Source organism: Hypanus sabinus, chromosome 1 (genome assembly GCF_030144855.1).
Source record: "Hypanus sabinus isolate sHypSab1 chromosome 1, sHypSab1.hap1, whole genome shotgun sequence".
NCBI lineage: Eukaryota > Metazoa > Chordata > Chondrichthyes > Myliobatiformes > Dasyatidae > Hypanus > Hypanus sabinus.
In genome coordinates, this window is record NC_082706.1 from 11,556,328 (window position 1) to 11,572,349 (window position 16,022).

The 16,022-nt window shown below is 44.2% G+C and overlaps 1 protein-coding gene across 4 annotated transcripts in view; it reads right to left on the reverse strand.

Annotated features, from left to right (window-relative positions):
* LOC132391401 (beta-adducin-like) overlaps positions 1-16,022 on the reverse strand; it is a 142,737-nt gene that overhangs the window by 85,884 nt on the left and 40,831 nt on the right. Inside the window, exon 1 of one of the 4 annotated variants that reach the window (XM_059964561.1) lies at positions 11,992-12,078. The exons of the other annotated variants lie outside the window; for them this stretch is intronic. The gene's annotated coding sequence lies outside the window, so the exon portion shown is untranslated. Of the gene's footprint in view, positions 1-11,991; positions 12,079-16,022 lie in introns of those variants that run through there. 4 annotated transcript variants of the gene reach the window in all.

Below are 16,022 nucleotides of genomic sequence, written 5' to 3' on the forward strand. Positions count from 1 at the left end.
AAACTGTATCATTGATCTTTGCTCAACAACCACACAATGACGGACTAATAATTAAACTAATCATTTAAGGTAAAATTACTGACGCATTTTAGTGTTACTGATACTTTTCCACTCTCATTTCACATAGAATTATTTCAATATTAGTGAATATGTCTTAATTGCCAAGGCTAATTCAGACTCCCCGATGCCTCTCCTTTAAGATAATCTTTGAAACCTGGAACTCTGACCAAGCAACACACACAAAATGCTGGAGGAACTCAGCGACTCAGGCAGCGAATACGGAGGGGAAATAAATGGTTAATATTTTGGGCTGGTGGTGCTGAATTGGCAGTTCATGGGCTGTCAGATGTTCAGTTTCGACATGCCTTACCTCTCCTCAACCACTTCCACAGAGATTAAGTGTTTTGAGAGGTTGGTGATGAAACACATCAACTCTTGCCTGTGAAGCAACTTGGATCTGCTCCAACCTGCCTAGCAGAGCAATGGGTCCACAGTATATACCACCTCATTGGCTCTTCCCCTAACCCTGGAACATCCAGATAGCAAAGATGCGGACATCAGGATGCTGTTTATTGACCACAGCTCAGCATTCAATACCTTCATCTCCTTAGAGCTAATCAATAAGCTTCAAGACCTTGGCCTCAATGCCTCCTTGTGCAACTAGATCCTCGAGTTCCTCACTTGCAGACCCCAGTAATTTTGGATTGGCAACAACGTCTCCTTCACGACCTCCATCAACACAAGTGCACCACAAGGTTATGTGCTTAGTCCCCTGCTCTACTCGCTTTTATTATTTCAGAGGATAATACATTCACCTGAACTTTAAATCTTTAATTTACTGTATCTTAAAGGAAAATATATTTCACAGTATAAATGCAAGAGATTCTGCAGATATTGGAAATCCAAAGCAACAGACACAAAATGCTGGAGGAACTCAGCAGGTCAGGAGGGGAATAAACAGTCTCTGTTTCAGGGTGAGACCCTTCATCAGGACTGGAAAGGAAGGGGGAAGAAGCCAGAATAAGAAGATAGGTGGGGGAAGGGAAGGAAATGAGAAAAAGCTGGCAGGAGATAGGTGAGGGGGTGATGGATTGGTGGAAGTGGGAGGATGAAGAGAGCAGCTGGGAGGTGAAAAGTGGAAGGGATAAAGAGCTAAAGAAGAAGAGGAAAACTGATTGGAAAGGACAGTGGACTATGGGAGAAAGGGGAGGAGGAGGGGCACCAGAGGGAGGTGATAGGCAGTGAGAAAAGGAAAAGGGGTAGGAGATGAGCCAGAATGGGGAATGAAGTAAAAAATGAACAAACTTTCGGCCATCCACTCTCATCTTTCCTCTGAGGGCTTGGTGTTAAAAGATGTATTGCTTAAATAACTTCCCACTGTGAAGCTTTGCTCTGTTCAGTGCACTAGGTAAATGCAGCTTGTCGACTCTCATCCCAATCACTGAAGAAATTTCTCCTCCCTTTGCTTGGATGATACCTCTGATCTCAGAGGTGAAGGGGCATTTTGGTAACCAGGCAATGTTTTAAAGCTGGTAATTTAAAGCTCTCCTTCACACATTCTATCAGTCTGTTGTGACCGTACAATCTTCTATGCAGTGGTATGCTGGGGCAATGACATCAACATGGGTAATGCCAACAGGCTCAATAAGCTGATTAGAAAGGCTGGCTCTGTTATAGGAGTCATATTAGACACACCGGAGGCTGTGGTAGAACAAATCCTGGCCAATATTTCCCACCCTCTGCCTGCCACCTTGGGTGAACAGAGGAGCACCTTTAGTAATAGACTAAGACAACTGTGTTGCTCCAAAGTGTGCTATATGAGGTCATTCTTACTCTTGGCCATTAGGCTCTATAATGAGTCAACCTATAGCCAGGGAAGTGATAACCCCCTCCTGTCAGGCTGTTTGTGGTAACTTCTACTTCTCTTCTGATGTTTATATCTCTGCACATGTAATGCTACTGTGGCACTAATTTCCTTTGGGATCAATAAAGTATCTATCCGTCTACACGAGGAAATCTGCAGATGCTGGAAATTCAAACAACACACACAAAATGCTGGTAGAACACAGCAGGCCAGGCAGTGCCTATAAGGAAAAGCACTGTCGATGTTTCGGGCTGAGACCCTTCGTCAGGACTTCGTTAGTCCTGATGAAGGGTCTCAGCCCAAAACGTTCACAGTGTTTCTCCTTATAGATGCTGCCTGGCCTGCTATGTTCCACCAGCATTTTGTGTGTGTTATCTATCTGTCTATCTAGGATGTGAAGGGGAAGGGTGCATCAGGATATCTGGTGTAAAATCATGGCACTGATAGATTGCCGAGAACATATAGTTTCATTTCAACTGAAATCAATCAGACTGAAAGCTGGTAGGTTTCTACAATAGCTTTCAGGGTGTATTCTGGAGCTGTAGTATATATACCAAATACTAATTTCAATAGCAGCCAGTGTTCAGACCTGAATGTGGATTGTAGACTGAATTTAAAATGCAGCTCTGAACATAGGGTTTCCTGAAGCTGCATTTTGGGGTTGATTACAAACAAGGAAACACTTCACTTGGACCTCAGATTCCTGTATGAATGCAGATCAGAGTTGATGGGAATTAACATTCATTTTGGGTGCCTGGAATCTGGGTGTGAAGATGAAATTTATATGTATTCAAAGGAAGCATTGTAGATATATTGTAACTACAGAAATTTCCTGCTGTTGCCCTTGACCCTTAGCATAAAAAATGGCATGTAACATTGGGTCAGGTGACCTCTTCTTTCAAGAGTGTCTCAAGTATGATGCCTGCTGCTTGTTTTGCTGAAAAAAGACTTCTATATCAGGACATCATGGGATGTGGTGAGAGAGCAGGTGTATGGGGTAGAATGGGATCCAGGATCAGCCATGATGAAATACCTTCATCTGATTACTACCATCAGAGAGGAGGTACAGAAGCCTGAAGACCCAGTTCAATGTTTTAGGAACAGCTTCTTTGGCTCCACCATCAGATTTCTGGACATCCATGAGCACTGCCTCTCTATTCCTCTTTTGCACTACTTATTACCATTATTGCAACTTACTGCAATCTTTTATGTTTGGCGTCATATTGCGGCCACAAAACAATGAGTTTCATGACGCGTATCAGTGATAATAAACCTGATTATGATTAGGCAAATTTCGATTTTCTGCTGTTCGGTTGGGAAAGATCACAGCAAGTTTCAGCCACATTTATTCAAGGGAAATCTGCAACAGGATCAGACCTATCCCACACGAGCACGGGGATCTGGGGTGTATCCATAGCAATAAGGAGAGGCTGGACTAACTTGGATTGGCTTCCCCAGAGCGGAGGCTGAGGGACGACCTGACAGAAGCTTATGAAATGATGAGATTTGTAGATAGGGTAGAATCTCTGTCACAGGGTGGAAAAGTCAAAGGTGTAGCTTTGAGGTGAGCGAGGGAAAGGAAAAATTTCAAGGAGATGAGTGAGCTGTGTTTTTTCTCCCCACAGAATGGGAGGTGCCTGGAACAGTCTGCCGATAGTGGTGGTGGGCAACAGAAGCAGAACCAGAACCAGGTTCCATATCTCAAGACATTTGTTGCTTTGCAGCAGCAGTACAATGCAATACATAATAACAGGGAAAAAACTGTGAATTACAGCAAGTATATATGTATTAAATAATTAAATTAAATAAGTAGTGCAAAAATGGAAACGTAAAATTAGTGATGTAGTGTCCCTGGGTTCAACGCCCAATCAGAAATCGGATGGCAGAGGGGAGGAAGCTGTTCCTGAATCGTTTGGCACATGCCTTTAGGCTCCTGTACCTCCCCCCCCTGACAGTAGCAACGAGAACAGTACATAACCTGGGTGCTGGAGGTCCTTAATGATGGACGCAGCCTGTTTTGTGACATCGCTCCTTGAAGATGTCCTGGATACCACGAAGGCTAGTGCCCGTAGTGAAGTTTAAAGTAGACTGGATTAGATTAGATTATTTTCATATACACCAGGGTGCTATGTAATTCTTTGCTTGCATGAAGTTCACAGAGAAAACAGTGCAAACATGGCACTAATAGACACAACAAATAAATGCACTGATGAACACAGAGCAGCAGATTGATGCAAAGATTGTAGGCAAACAACACACAGTACTCTGCTAAAGTCAGTCACTTATATATAGCTGGGGTCTCTCTCTCTATAGATATAGCTAGATTCTATTGTATTTCTTTATTTTTCCCCATGAATGCCCATGAGAAAATGAATCTTAAGGAAGTACAGTACTGTGCAGAAATCTTAGATATGTGTAGGGTGCCTGAAATTTTTGCACAGTACTGTATTTGTTAACATGGAGCAGAGAGCGAGTTTGTAAATCTGGCGGGAAGAAAGGAAGGCCAGGTGGGAGGACCGCGGGAAGGGTGTGGGACAGCTGGTAGAGAAGGAATGCCAGGGATTGGTGGGGGTGGAAGTGTGGGTGGCACAGTTGCAGTTACACACAGCCATGAGACACCAGGCAAGGTCACTTGATTTCAAACAATTAGTTTATTGATCATTGCTGAATGTCTCTCTGATGCTTCCCACTCTCCCTCTCCCTTCCCAACCAAGATTCCCCTCTCCCTTTCACCTTCCCACTCTCAGTCCACAACAGAGACCCATATCAGAATCAGGTTTATCATCACTCACATATATCATGAAATTTATTTTTTTTCTTGTGGTAGCAGTGCAATACATAAAATTACTACAGTACTGCGCAAATGTCTTAGGCTATATATATTTATATATGTGTGTGTGTGTGTGTGTGTATATATATATATACACAAACACATATATACATACACACATATATATAAATATTTACAGATCAAGGATCAAGTTTATTTGCTGTATACATTTAGATGAATTAGGGATCATGAACATGCACAGAATTGAGGAATATAGGCTGTGTACAAATAGATGGGATTCGTTTAAATTGATATGGTCAGCACAGACATGATGGGCTGAAAGGCCTGCTCTTGCACTGTACTGTTTGTTCTATGTTCTATCTCCAGCCACCTCCCACCTTTGGTGACAGCAAATCCCACATGGCTTGTGATGGAAGCTGTTTTGGTCCAGTGTTTGATCAGCAGGACAGGAGGCGTTCTTTTGAATTCCAAATGCAAGATTCTGCAGAATACTGGGAATCCAGGGAAACTCAGCAGCTCAGGCAGCCTTGACCGAGAGCATTAAACAGTCGATGTTTTGGGCTGAGAGCCTTCATAAGGTCCACACCAGGACTACCAGACTCAAAAACAGTTACTTTCCCCATGCAGTGAGACTGATCAACACCTCCACCCACTAACCCACCACTCCACAGCCCCCAGCTCTACTACTTTATCAGCTCCTATCAGTCACCTTTATGTACATACGCTCTTGTACTTAGCGACATAAACTATCTTATTTATTTATATTTATTGGGTTTCTTTACGATATTATGATTTTTTCTGCACTGCATCGGATCCAGAATAACAATTATTTCAATCTTCTTTATATTTTTGTTCTGAAAATGACATTAAACAACCTTGAACAGGGCAGAAGCCAGAAAGTGGGGGAGGGGGAGGAGTACCAGCTGGTAGGGGGTGATAAGTGAAGGCAGGTGAGTGGGGGGGGGAGAGAGATGGGTGTGAAACGGTGACGTGAGAAACTGGGAGGTGATAAGTAGAAAAAAATGATGGAACTGGTCTGAAGGAAATGAAGATGCAGCCTGATCTTTTGAATTCTGCAGGTGCCGATGTGAAGATGCAGTGTGCAGTGGAAGGGTGTGGTCCCCACATTTCACAGGCGATAGCAAAGGGAATTGCTATATTTACATACTTGGAGATAGAACCGATTGACTCCACCCACCAACAAAAGCAACTGTGAAAGACGGCCAGTTGGCCCCCTTCCCCCTCCAATTTCCTCTGGAGCTGCAAACAGCTCATTCAGTTGTTAAAAATACCTCAGCGTTTGATTTCCACCAGTGCACAGGAATGCTCCAGTGAGACACCACGGATAATGAAGCAAAGGAAGCTCTTTGTGTTTGAAAGGACAAGCATTTCACACTTAGGTGGCAAGGAAAGCCCGGCAAGGTTGTACAAAGGATCAGGGAAAGGCCAACAATGGAGGACGTACACTCACTGACCACTTTATTAGGTACACCTGTACATTAATGCAAATATCTAATCAGCCAATCATGTGGCAGCAACTCATGCACTAAAGCACGCAGACGTGGTCAAGAGGGTCAACTGACGTTCAGAGCACACACCAGAATGGGGAAGAAATGTGATCTAAGTGACTTTGACCGTGGAACCTTACGGTTTGAGTATCTCAGGAACTGCTGACCTCCTGGGATTTTCACACACACACACACACACACACACACACACACACACACACACACACACACACACACACACACACACACACACACACACACACACACACACACACACCAATCTCTTGTCCAGAGGTTCCCAGCCTTTTTTTTAATGCCGTGGACCAAAGCCATTAGACAAGGGGTCCGCGGACACCAGGATGGGAACCCCTGCTCGAGAGTTTACACAGAATGGTGCGAAAGACAAAAAAACATCCAGAGAGTGTCAGTTCTGTGGGTGAGAAGAGAATGGCCAGACTGGTTCAAGCTGTTAGGAAGGTGAAAGTAACTCAAGTAGCCATGCGTTACAAGAAGAACATCTCTGAACACACATCGAAACTTGAAATGGAAGAGCAGCTTAATTCCCCAAGCAGGAGGTACCCAATAAAGTGGTCACTGAGTGTTTATTTAAATGGACAGAAAACCAAACACCAAATTATTCGATGGGCACATAAAATATTAAAGATTAGCTGTATTTGTCATACAGACATTGGACCATACAAAGAAATGTGCTGTTTGCGTCAAATCTGCAAAGATTAGGCTGGGCAGTTCGCAAGAGATGCCATGCTTCTGGCACCAACATGGCATGCCCGCAACTCATTATCCCTAAACCTTACGTCTTTTTGGAATGTGGGAATAAATAAGAGCACTCCCGCAGGGCAGCTGCTTAACTGTACCAAAATGTACTGGTCCTGACGTGTCTCAATTAACCAGAATCCACTGTATAGTGAACACTTCATTGGCCAGTGATTTATGTCAGAGGACGGGGGGGGTGGGTGGGGGGGAGAAAGAGAGAGAAAGAGTATGGGAAGCTAAAAACCAGTTATTGTAGCTCTAGAAAAACGAAAGAACCCGAAACCAAATGTGAAATTTAGGGCTGGGCTACATTATAGCATAGTGATTAATGCATTGCTTTACAAGGCCAGTGATCACCGACCAGAGTTCGATTCCCGCCATCGTCTGGAAGGTGTTTGCAAGTCCTCCCCACGACTGTGTGTATTTCCTCCAGATGTGCTAGTTCCACTTTCCAAAGAAGTACGGTTAGGAGTAGGGTTAGTAAATTGTGGGTATGCTATGCTGGCACCGGAAGCATGGCAATGCTAGCAGGATGCCCAGCACAATCCTTGTCGACTTGATTTGACGCAAACAACAGATTTCATTGTATGTTTCAACGTTTTGACATCATTATCGTCATCATTATGTGCAGTGTCATATGACATAGGCGATCATAGTCTCGTGGCCATGATGGTTCTTGGCAAATTTTTCTACAGAAGTGGTTTGCCATTGCCTTCTTCTGGGCAGTGCTTTTTACAAGACGAGTGACCCCAGTTATTATCAACACTCTTAAGTGGTCGCCAATGTTCCCTCCAAGGTGTACGCGAGTGTGCACGCGCACACGTCTTTTGCTAATAGCGCACAAAGGAATTTAAACTGCACACAAAAGATTGTCACCCTCTACCTCATTGGCATGTTAAGTACATTTCATGATCATACACAATCACATTTCCTTTTCTGGTTTCTGATGCAGATGGAATTGACAACGTGGAGTTTGTGATGATTCGTCAGCTGATTTTAGAACTAGCTTATTCATACAGTTTTTATTGGAGGAATCATTGATTCACTATGTCGAATTCCAAGAAGCAAAGGACGTGAAGTGCTAAAGAACTACTAGATCATTTACAGTGGAATGGCTTTATGGAACAGTAGAAACTGCTACACTGAAAGCTCATGAGGTCAGGTACGTGCAGCTATGAGAAATATTTATGTACAATACAGAAACTGGTGTCACCTGCGTTTATTGTTGTGATGCAAAACTTGCTGGAGAACTTGCAAGTGGGAAGAAGTGGAGTGATTTTTGGAAAGCTGACTTTTTAAACATCATTTAGCAAGGAAATCACATATGGAAGGCATGCAATAGCTCTGACAATAAAATCCTTCTCATTTCTCGACTCAGGTGTGTTACGTATGTTTTGGGAGAGTGCAGAATCAAACCCAGAGGAGACCGATGTTCTTACTGACAGTGGTTTGCTATCTGTTAAAATGAGTACCTCTGTATATAAAATTCAGTGCACACATGTTGTTACTGGGCAAAAAAATTGCACGGCACAAGATTTTTGCGCACATTGGTCATCACAAATTACAGGGAACCTTGGTGGTCGCATCACCATGACTCATGATCTGCACTGGCTGCTCATTCGATCATCCACCGCCTGCTCCCATAACGTGACCCTGATCGAGGGGCTAAGCAGGTGCTACACCTTGCCCAAGGGTGACCTGCAGGCTAGCGGAAGGAAAGAGCACCCAACACCTCCTTAATTAGAGACGTATCTCCACCCAGTCACCCACATTTTGATGTACATGTAACAAAAAAGGTTACCTTTGAAAAAAATGAAACAAATCCAGCACGGAGACTAAAATAACAAACGGTGACGTGAGGTTAAAAAAAGGTTACCTTGAGCAACTTTAGCGGAGAAATGCAGATATATTTATGGAGCTGAAGTGGCCACAGTGACATGGCAAGTATCAGAGTGAATGGCTACATGCCCAAAGTACTCCGAACTTTAGATTTTAGAGATGCAGAACAGTCACAGATCCTACTGCCCCAACAAGACTGCACCACCCAATTACACCCATGTGTCCAATTAAGCTACCAACTCTTACATTTTCAGATTGTGGGAGGACAACAGAGCACCTGGAGGAAACCCATGCAGTCACAGGGAGACAAATTAGACAGATTTTAACCTCAAAGTCAAATTAATTTATTATCAAATTTCATATACTACCAGATACAGTACTATGCAAGTCTCATATGTATAACTGGGGTGCCTAAGACTTTTGCACAGTACAGTTGTAATTTTATGTATTGCAAAAGAAAACAAATTTCATGACACATGTGAGTGGTGATGAACCCAATTCTGATGTGGGTCTCTATTATGGCCTGAGAATGGGAAGGGGGCAGGGATAGGGGAATCATGTTTGGGCAAAGGGAAAGGGAACGGGGAGCACCAGATAGAGATAAACCAATCATTTGGAATCAAATGACCTTGCCTGGTGTCTCAGGGATGGGTGTATCTGCACCTGTGCCACCCCTCCATTATGGCCACTCCTTGAATGTCACCTATCCCACACCCCTCCCGCGATGCTCCATCCTCGCCATTCCCAACATCTTTTGCTCCCACCAGATTTACAAACTCGCTCTCCGATCCACATTAACAAAACAGTGTTGTGCAAAAGTCTCAGGTACCCTCTATATATGTGCCCAAGATTTTGCACAGTGCTGTACATCCTTGCGATTCATTTTCTTGCAGGCATTCACAGGAAAATTAAAGAATTACTACAGAATCTATAAAAAAGCACTCATAAACAAAGACTGACAAACAATTTTCAAAAGACGACAAACTATGCAAGTAAAAAATCAATACTAACACACGATTTCTACATTTCATAAGATATAGGAACAGAGTTAGACAATTTGGCCCAATAACACTCAACTGGATTAAATCCCATTTGCTACTTTTCTGTCATCTGACCACAGCATCTAACTTCTCCCGCAGTCACTTCTGTGCCAATCAACGTTTGCAGTCATCTCTAAGCTTCTTTATTGTTTCTCTACACTTAGGTCTGAAATATTAATGGATATTTAACAAGCAGGGACTAAATGCTGAATTCTATGGAACTCCACTTCCCAGCCACAGAAGATTAATTCCATAATCTTTTCCTTCCTGACACATTGGATCCTGTTTACCATTCTTCGTTGGATCCCATAGGACATTTACTATATATCTGCCATGCTTTTATCAAAAACTTTACTAAAATCCATCTGGCATAGTCCCAGTGCCCCAGGGTCGATTCCTGCCGCTGCCTGTAAGGGGCTTGTAATTTCTCCTCGTGACCGTGTGGGTTTCCTCCGGGTGCTCCGGTTTCCCACCACAGTCCAAAGACCTACCTGCTAGTAGGTTAACCTGTCACTGTAAGTCGTCCTGTGATTAGGTCAAGGTTAAATCGGGGGATTGCTGGGTGGTACAACTCAAAGGGCTGGAAGGGCCTATTCCACGTTGTATCTGAATAAAAAGTAAAAAAGCACCCTCATTGATCAAACAGGGCCTCACTAAATGAAGCTTTATACCATCAGTACTGATTGCAATAAATCGATCACTAAGTGGCCTACACATGAATTAGCCTGGCCACCACTGACATTTGCTGGAGGAAAGTTGCAGTAGGATTCGGTAGATCATGTCTGGAGCTAGCTGATAAACCTATGGTGCGCATCACATCACATCCTGTCCTCTGTACAGGTTTGATGTTGACATTGCACGGATAATGTCCTTCTCCACCACAGCTCTAGGCTGGTTAACTAACCACCATCGGGGCAAAAGCTCCGCTCCTACAGTATTGTGCAAAAGTCTTGGGCACCTATATATAGCTAGGGTCCCTGAGACTTTTGCACAGTAGTCAACGTGGAGTGGACAGCGAGTTTGTAAATCTGGTGGGAGCAAAAGATGTTGGGAATGGCGAGGGTGGAGCACCGCGGGAGGGGTGTGGGACAGGTGGCAGAGAAGGAGTACTGGGGCGGAGGGGGGGCAGCGTGGGTGCAGACACACCCAGCCCTGAGGTACCAGGTAAGGTCATTTGATTCCTAACAATTGGTTTATTGATCATTACAGAATGTCTCTCTGGTGCTTCCCTCTCCCTTCCCCTTTTCTTTCCCAAGCATGATTCCTTTCTCCCTGCATCCTTCCCACTCTCAGTCCATGATAGAGACCCATAAAAGAATTCGACTTAAAACTTTTAAAACTTTTGCACAGTATTGTAGATGAAGGAAGTTAGAACAGCACAGTCGTGTAGCGGTTAGCCTAACACTATTACAATGCCAGCGATCTCCAATTCCTGCCACTGCCCACAAGGCATTTGGACGTTCTCCCCACAATGATGTGGCTCTCCCTCAGGTGCTCCAGTTTTTTCAACTTACACACAAAAAGCTTTTCAGTCAATCCCGGTGAATGCAGCACTAATGAACCAGCCAACATTCCTTCAGTTTCTCATCTATAATAAATTTCGCCCAGTTTTTTTGCCTCACTCATTCCATGGGTTAAATATAATTTAATGTCCAAAATTTCCCTCATTCATTCCATAAATATCAACATGACTAAAATTTCCCTCTCCATTCCATGGGTTAAATATCATTTAATGTCCAAAATTTCCCTCACTCATTCCATGGGTTAAATATAATTTAATGTCCAAAATTTCCCTCATTCATTCCATAAATATCAACATGACTAAAATTTCCCTCTCCATTCCATGGGTTAAATATCATTTAATGTCCAAAATTTCCCTCACTCATTCCATGGGTTAAATATCATTTCATGTCCAAAATTTCCCTCACACATTCCATGGGTTAAATTTCTTATAACCTCCTGGTCAAGATTTTCATCTCGGCTCTAGGGAACTTTCACAACCGTCTGAACCGTCTGTGCATATTCAGCTTGCTTACTTCTCTCCTGAGCGTTAATCATTCAGTTTATGTTTACCAACACTTTTAACATCTCTCCTACACCAGAATAAGGTTGAAAATGAGGTCCACTCAAGAGTTTTTACAAAAGCATGTGATTCATTGAACAGACAGCTCCTACCTGCACTCTGATTGTAAATGCAGCCCCGTCCTTTCCTTGCACTCGAGTGCTCTCTCCGCCGATGTTTCTTGGACTGTCAAAACAAGCTCAGCCCCACAAGCAGCCGCCAGTCAGATAAAAGCAGCTCAGGGTTGTGCAATACACAGTGGGGCAGGGGGCAGAACACCACTTCCCATTTACCAGCTGGGGCCATGATACAAGGCTCTCGGTTTCTCTCATTGTATCGTCCTCCGGGAGAGTGCTGGACCCAGATAAAGGAGCCCGGGCTGGCCGGTGGAGATACGGGATTATCGGAGCCATAAACGTAATCGGGCAGCATGGCAACGTAGCGGTTAGCGAGATGCTTTTTACCTTCGCCAGCGATCTCTGTGACCCGGGTTCAATTCCCGGCGCTGCCTGTAAGGGGCTTGTGCATATGTTCTCCCCGTGGGTTTCGTCCCACAATCTAAAGTTAGGGTTAGTTAGTTAGTGATATGCGATGTTGGGAGCGTGGCGACGCTTCCTCCCCCCACCCCCCAGCACGTTTCGGGCTGTGTCAGTGGTTGACGCAAACAACACATTTCACTTCACGTTTCGATATACACATGACAAATGAAAGTAATCTTCGATCTCTAAGTACTCACAAAAGGAAGGCTGCTCAATACGACACCCGGTGTGATTCACGAGGCTGCTGGTTAACGAGGGCTCAGTCCACTGCGTGCCGGTAAGAAAGGTGTTTAGGGGTGGGGCGACGGGGGTTGGGAACCAGCTACCCACCTCCTGCCCCCTCCAAAGCCTTGTCCCAAAAGCTGCTGGTCGACCGTCACCTCTGTTCCAACAGCCCAATGGTTGAGGGGCAATGGCTGTTCCAGACAGCTTTTGATAACATGTTGGGATTAGTTTATTATTGTCCGTGAAAAGCTTGTGAACAGATCATGACACAGTACACTGAGGCCCAAATGGGAACTACAATGCAAAATTGGGCTTGATGTGCGGTGCTGAAATGGATGGAGAACTGGTTGCAGTTGGGAAACAGTCAACAGGAATAAACTAGTCTTTTCCCATGTGGAGACAGTGACAAGCCAGGTACCACAAGCAACAAGTTGGATGAGGGAATTAAAATGCTGTGTGAGAGAACAGATATGACAACGTTGGGTGGGGCGGTGAGTTGTGAGGAAGCAGGAAACCTCAAGTTTGATATGAACAGGATGAGGGATTGGGCAGATCCGTGGCAGATGCAATAATAATAGATAAATGCGAGATTACCCGCTCTGGTGGCAACAACAGGAAGGCTGATTATTATCTGAATGCTGACACGTTAGGAGGGGAGGAGGGGCGAGGAGATCTGATGCCTTTGTACATGGGTCAATGAGTGCAGGCGTACAGGTGCAACAAGCAAAGAAAGCAAAGCAAAATGTGTAAATTGGCCTTTGTGTAAAGTGGACTTGAGTGACTGACACAAGAAGAGAATGTGCACCAACTATTCTCACACTGACCAGAGTGAAGGGATCCCACCAAACTCTAACTGGACCGGACACACAAGTGGAGGTGCCCAATGGGCAGGTTACCCAGGACAAAGGATCACAGTCTCTGGATAGGGGGATGCACAGTGGAGATTATCTGTACTGGTTGCATCAGGACCTTGTATGGAAACACCAGTGCCCAGGAATGGAGTGGCTACAGAAAGTGGGAGATACAGCCCAGTCTATCACAGGCAAAGCCCTCCCCAAACACTGAGTTCATTTACATGGGGCACTGCCACAAGAAAGCAGCATCCATGACCACTCAGGCTACGGTCTCTTCTCTCTACTATCATCGGACAGGAGGGACAGAAGCCACACTACCTGGCTTAGGAACAGTTAATCCCTACAACTATCAGGTTTCTGAACCGGTGTGGATAATTTCAATCACCAATACTCTCAACTAATTCTACAAACTCGCTCTACAGTTCTCAGTATTATTGTTATAGTTGCACAGTTTGTCTTTTCTACATTGGCTGTTTATCAGTCTTGGTCTGCTTAGGTACACTTTCTGTAAACTTCATTGTATTTTGTTTTTTCCCTGTAAACACCTACAAGAAAATTAATCTCAAGGTAGTATACGGCAAAAGTCTTAGGCACATATATATAGACAGAGCATAGCAAAGCAACTGAACCTGATGTCTGGATGACAATTTAAGTGCCGGGCTGAATTTGGAAAGGTCAGGTACAGGCTGAATCGAGGCAGCAGGATCCAGGCCCCAGAGCATATTGAAACGACTCAACTGGATGTTTGGGCGATGATCTAGGTGACGAGCCAGAGTGAAAAAGTCAGGGTGTCGGGTCCCAGGGTTGAGGCGGGCTGGTTTGGTTCACTGTTCCACTCTGTGCTGAACTGAGGGTCTGGGGACGGACTCAGTTCAGAAAGCTATTTCCTTGTGTTTATTGTTCGTGTGTTTTGTTTTTATTTCTCTGTGCATTGGGTATTTGACAATCTTTTGTTTAAATGGGTTTCTTTGTTTCATGGCTGCCTGTAAGGAGACGAATCTTACGGTTGTGTAATGTATACATAATTTGAAAATAAATAGGGTTAAATTGGGGTTTGCTGGGCAGCACGGCTCGAGGGGCTCAGAAGGGCCTATTCCGCACTGTAAATCTCTAAATAAATGAAATAAATTATTTTTTGATCATCCATATGCTATCTAAGAGTCTCTTAAATGTCCCTAATATACTTGTCTTTCTTACCACCCCAGCAGTGCATTCCATACACCCACCACTCTGTTTAAAAAAACTTACCGCTGTCATTCCCCCTATACTTCCCTCCAATCACCTTAAAATTATCTCCCCCTCATATTAGCTATTTTTTAAAAAGACCCTGGTTGTCCACTCAATCTACGCCTCTTTTCATCTTGCACATCTCATCCTCCAAATAGAAGAGTCCTGGCTCGCTCATCCTCATAAAACATGCTTTCTAATCCAGGCAGCATCTATTGTAAAATACCTCTGCACCCTCTCTAAAGCTTCCACATCCTTCATATAATGAGGCAACCAGAAATGGACACGATACTACAAGTATGGTCCAACCAGGGTTTTATAGAACTGCAGCATTACCTTACAGTTCTTGAACTCAGTCCCCCAACTAATGAAGGCCAACACACCATTCACCTTCTTAACAATAGACAATAGGTGCAGGAGTAGGCCATTCGGCTCTTAGAGCCAGCACCACCATTCAATGTGATCATGGCTCTAAGACCCCTTCCTGCCTTCTCCCCATATCCCTTGACTCTGCTATCTTTAAGAGCTGTATCTAACTCCTTCTTGAAAGCATCCAGAGAATTGGCCTCCACTGCCTTCTGAGACAGAGCATTCCATAGATCCACAACTCTCTGGATAAAGTTTTTCCTCAACTCTGTTCTAAATGGCCTACCCCTTATTCTTAAACTGCAGCCTCTGGTTCTGGACTCCCCCAACATCGGGAATATCCCTACCAACTTGACAATAAAGGAATATCTGAGATTGGGGAATTAAGAGTCAGAGTGTGGCAGCACCACTAGGAAGGGGATATGAAGGAGGTGATTAGTTTAGAAGCTTGATAGCACTGTCCCCTAAGAAGACCACAACCTTGTTGTAGGGTTTGGCAACTTGTGTGCCTCAATGACCCAGAGAGCTATGTTGGCTGGAGTCAAGGTTTTATGCTTTGGCTCTTGGTAGGGTCACCCATGCCAAACAGGTCAAAGGAGAGAGGCCAGCCTAAGAGTGCTCCACTGGTCCTCCAGGTTCAGGGGTTCACCTCAGGGCTAACAACCCTGACTGGTAAAACAAAACTCATGGAAACAGCAATGAAGAACCCCTTTACATCCAAGTGTGATGGTATTCCTGAGTCTCCACCTGAAACTTGCATGATTGACAGTAATGAAAACCGAGCTACTGACATGATGAAGGAAGCCCTGAACACCACCAGAGATGGAGGACATTCAGTGCTGCCCTAGACGCCAGTGGTGTAACAGGCACTGAGGACTCAACTCATATTTTCAGTATTATTTATTTACTATTTGTTTATCAATATTGATTTTT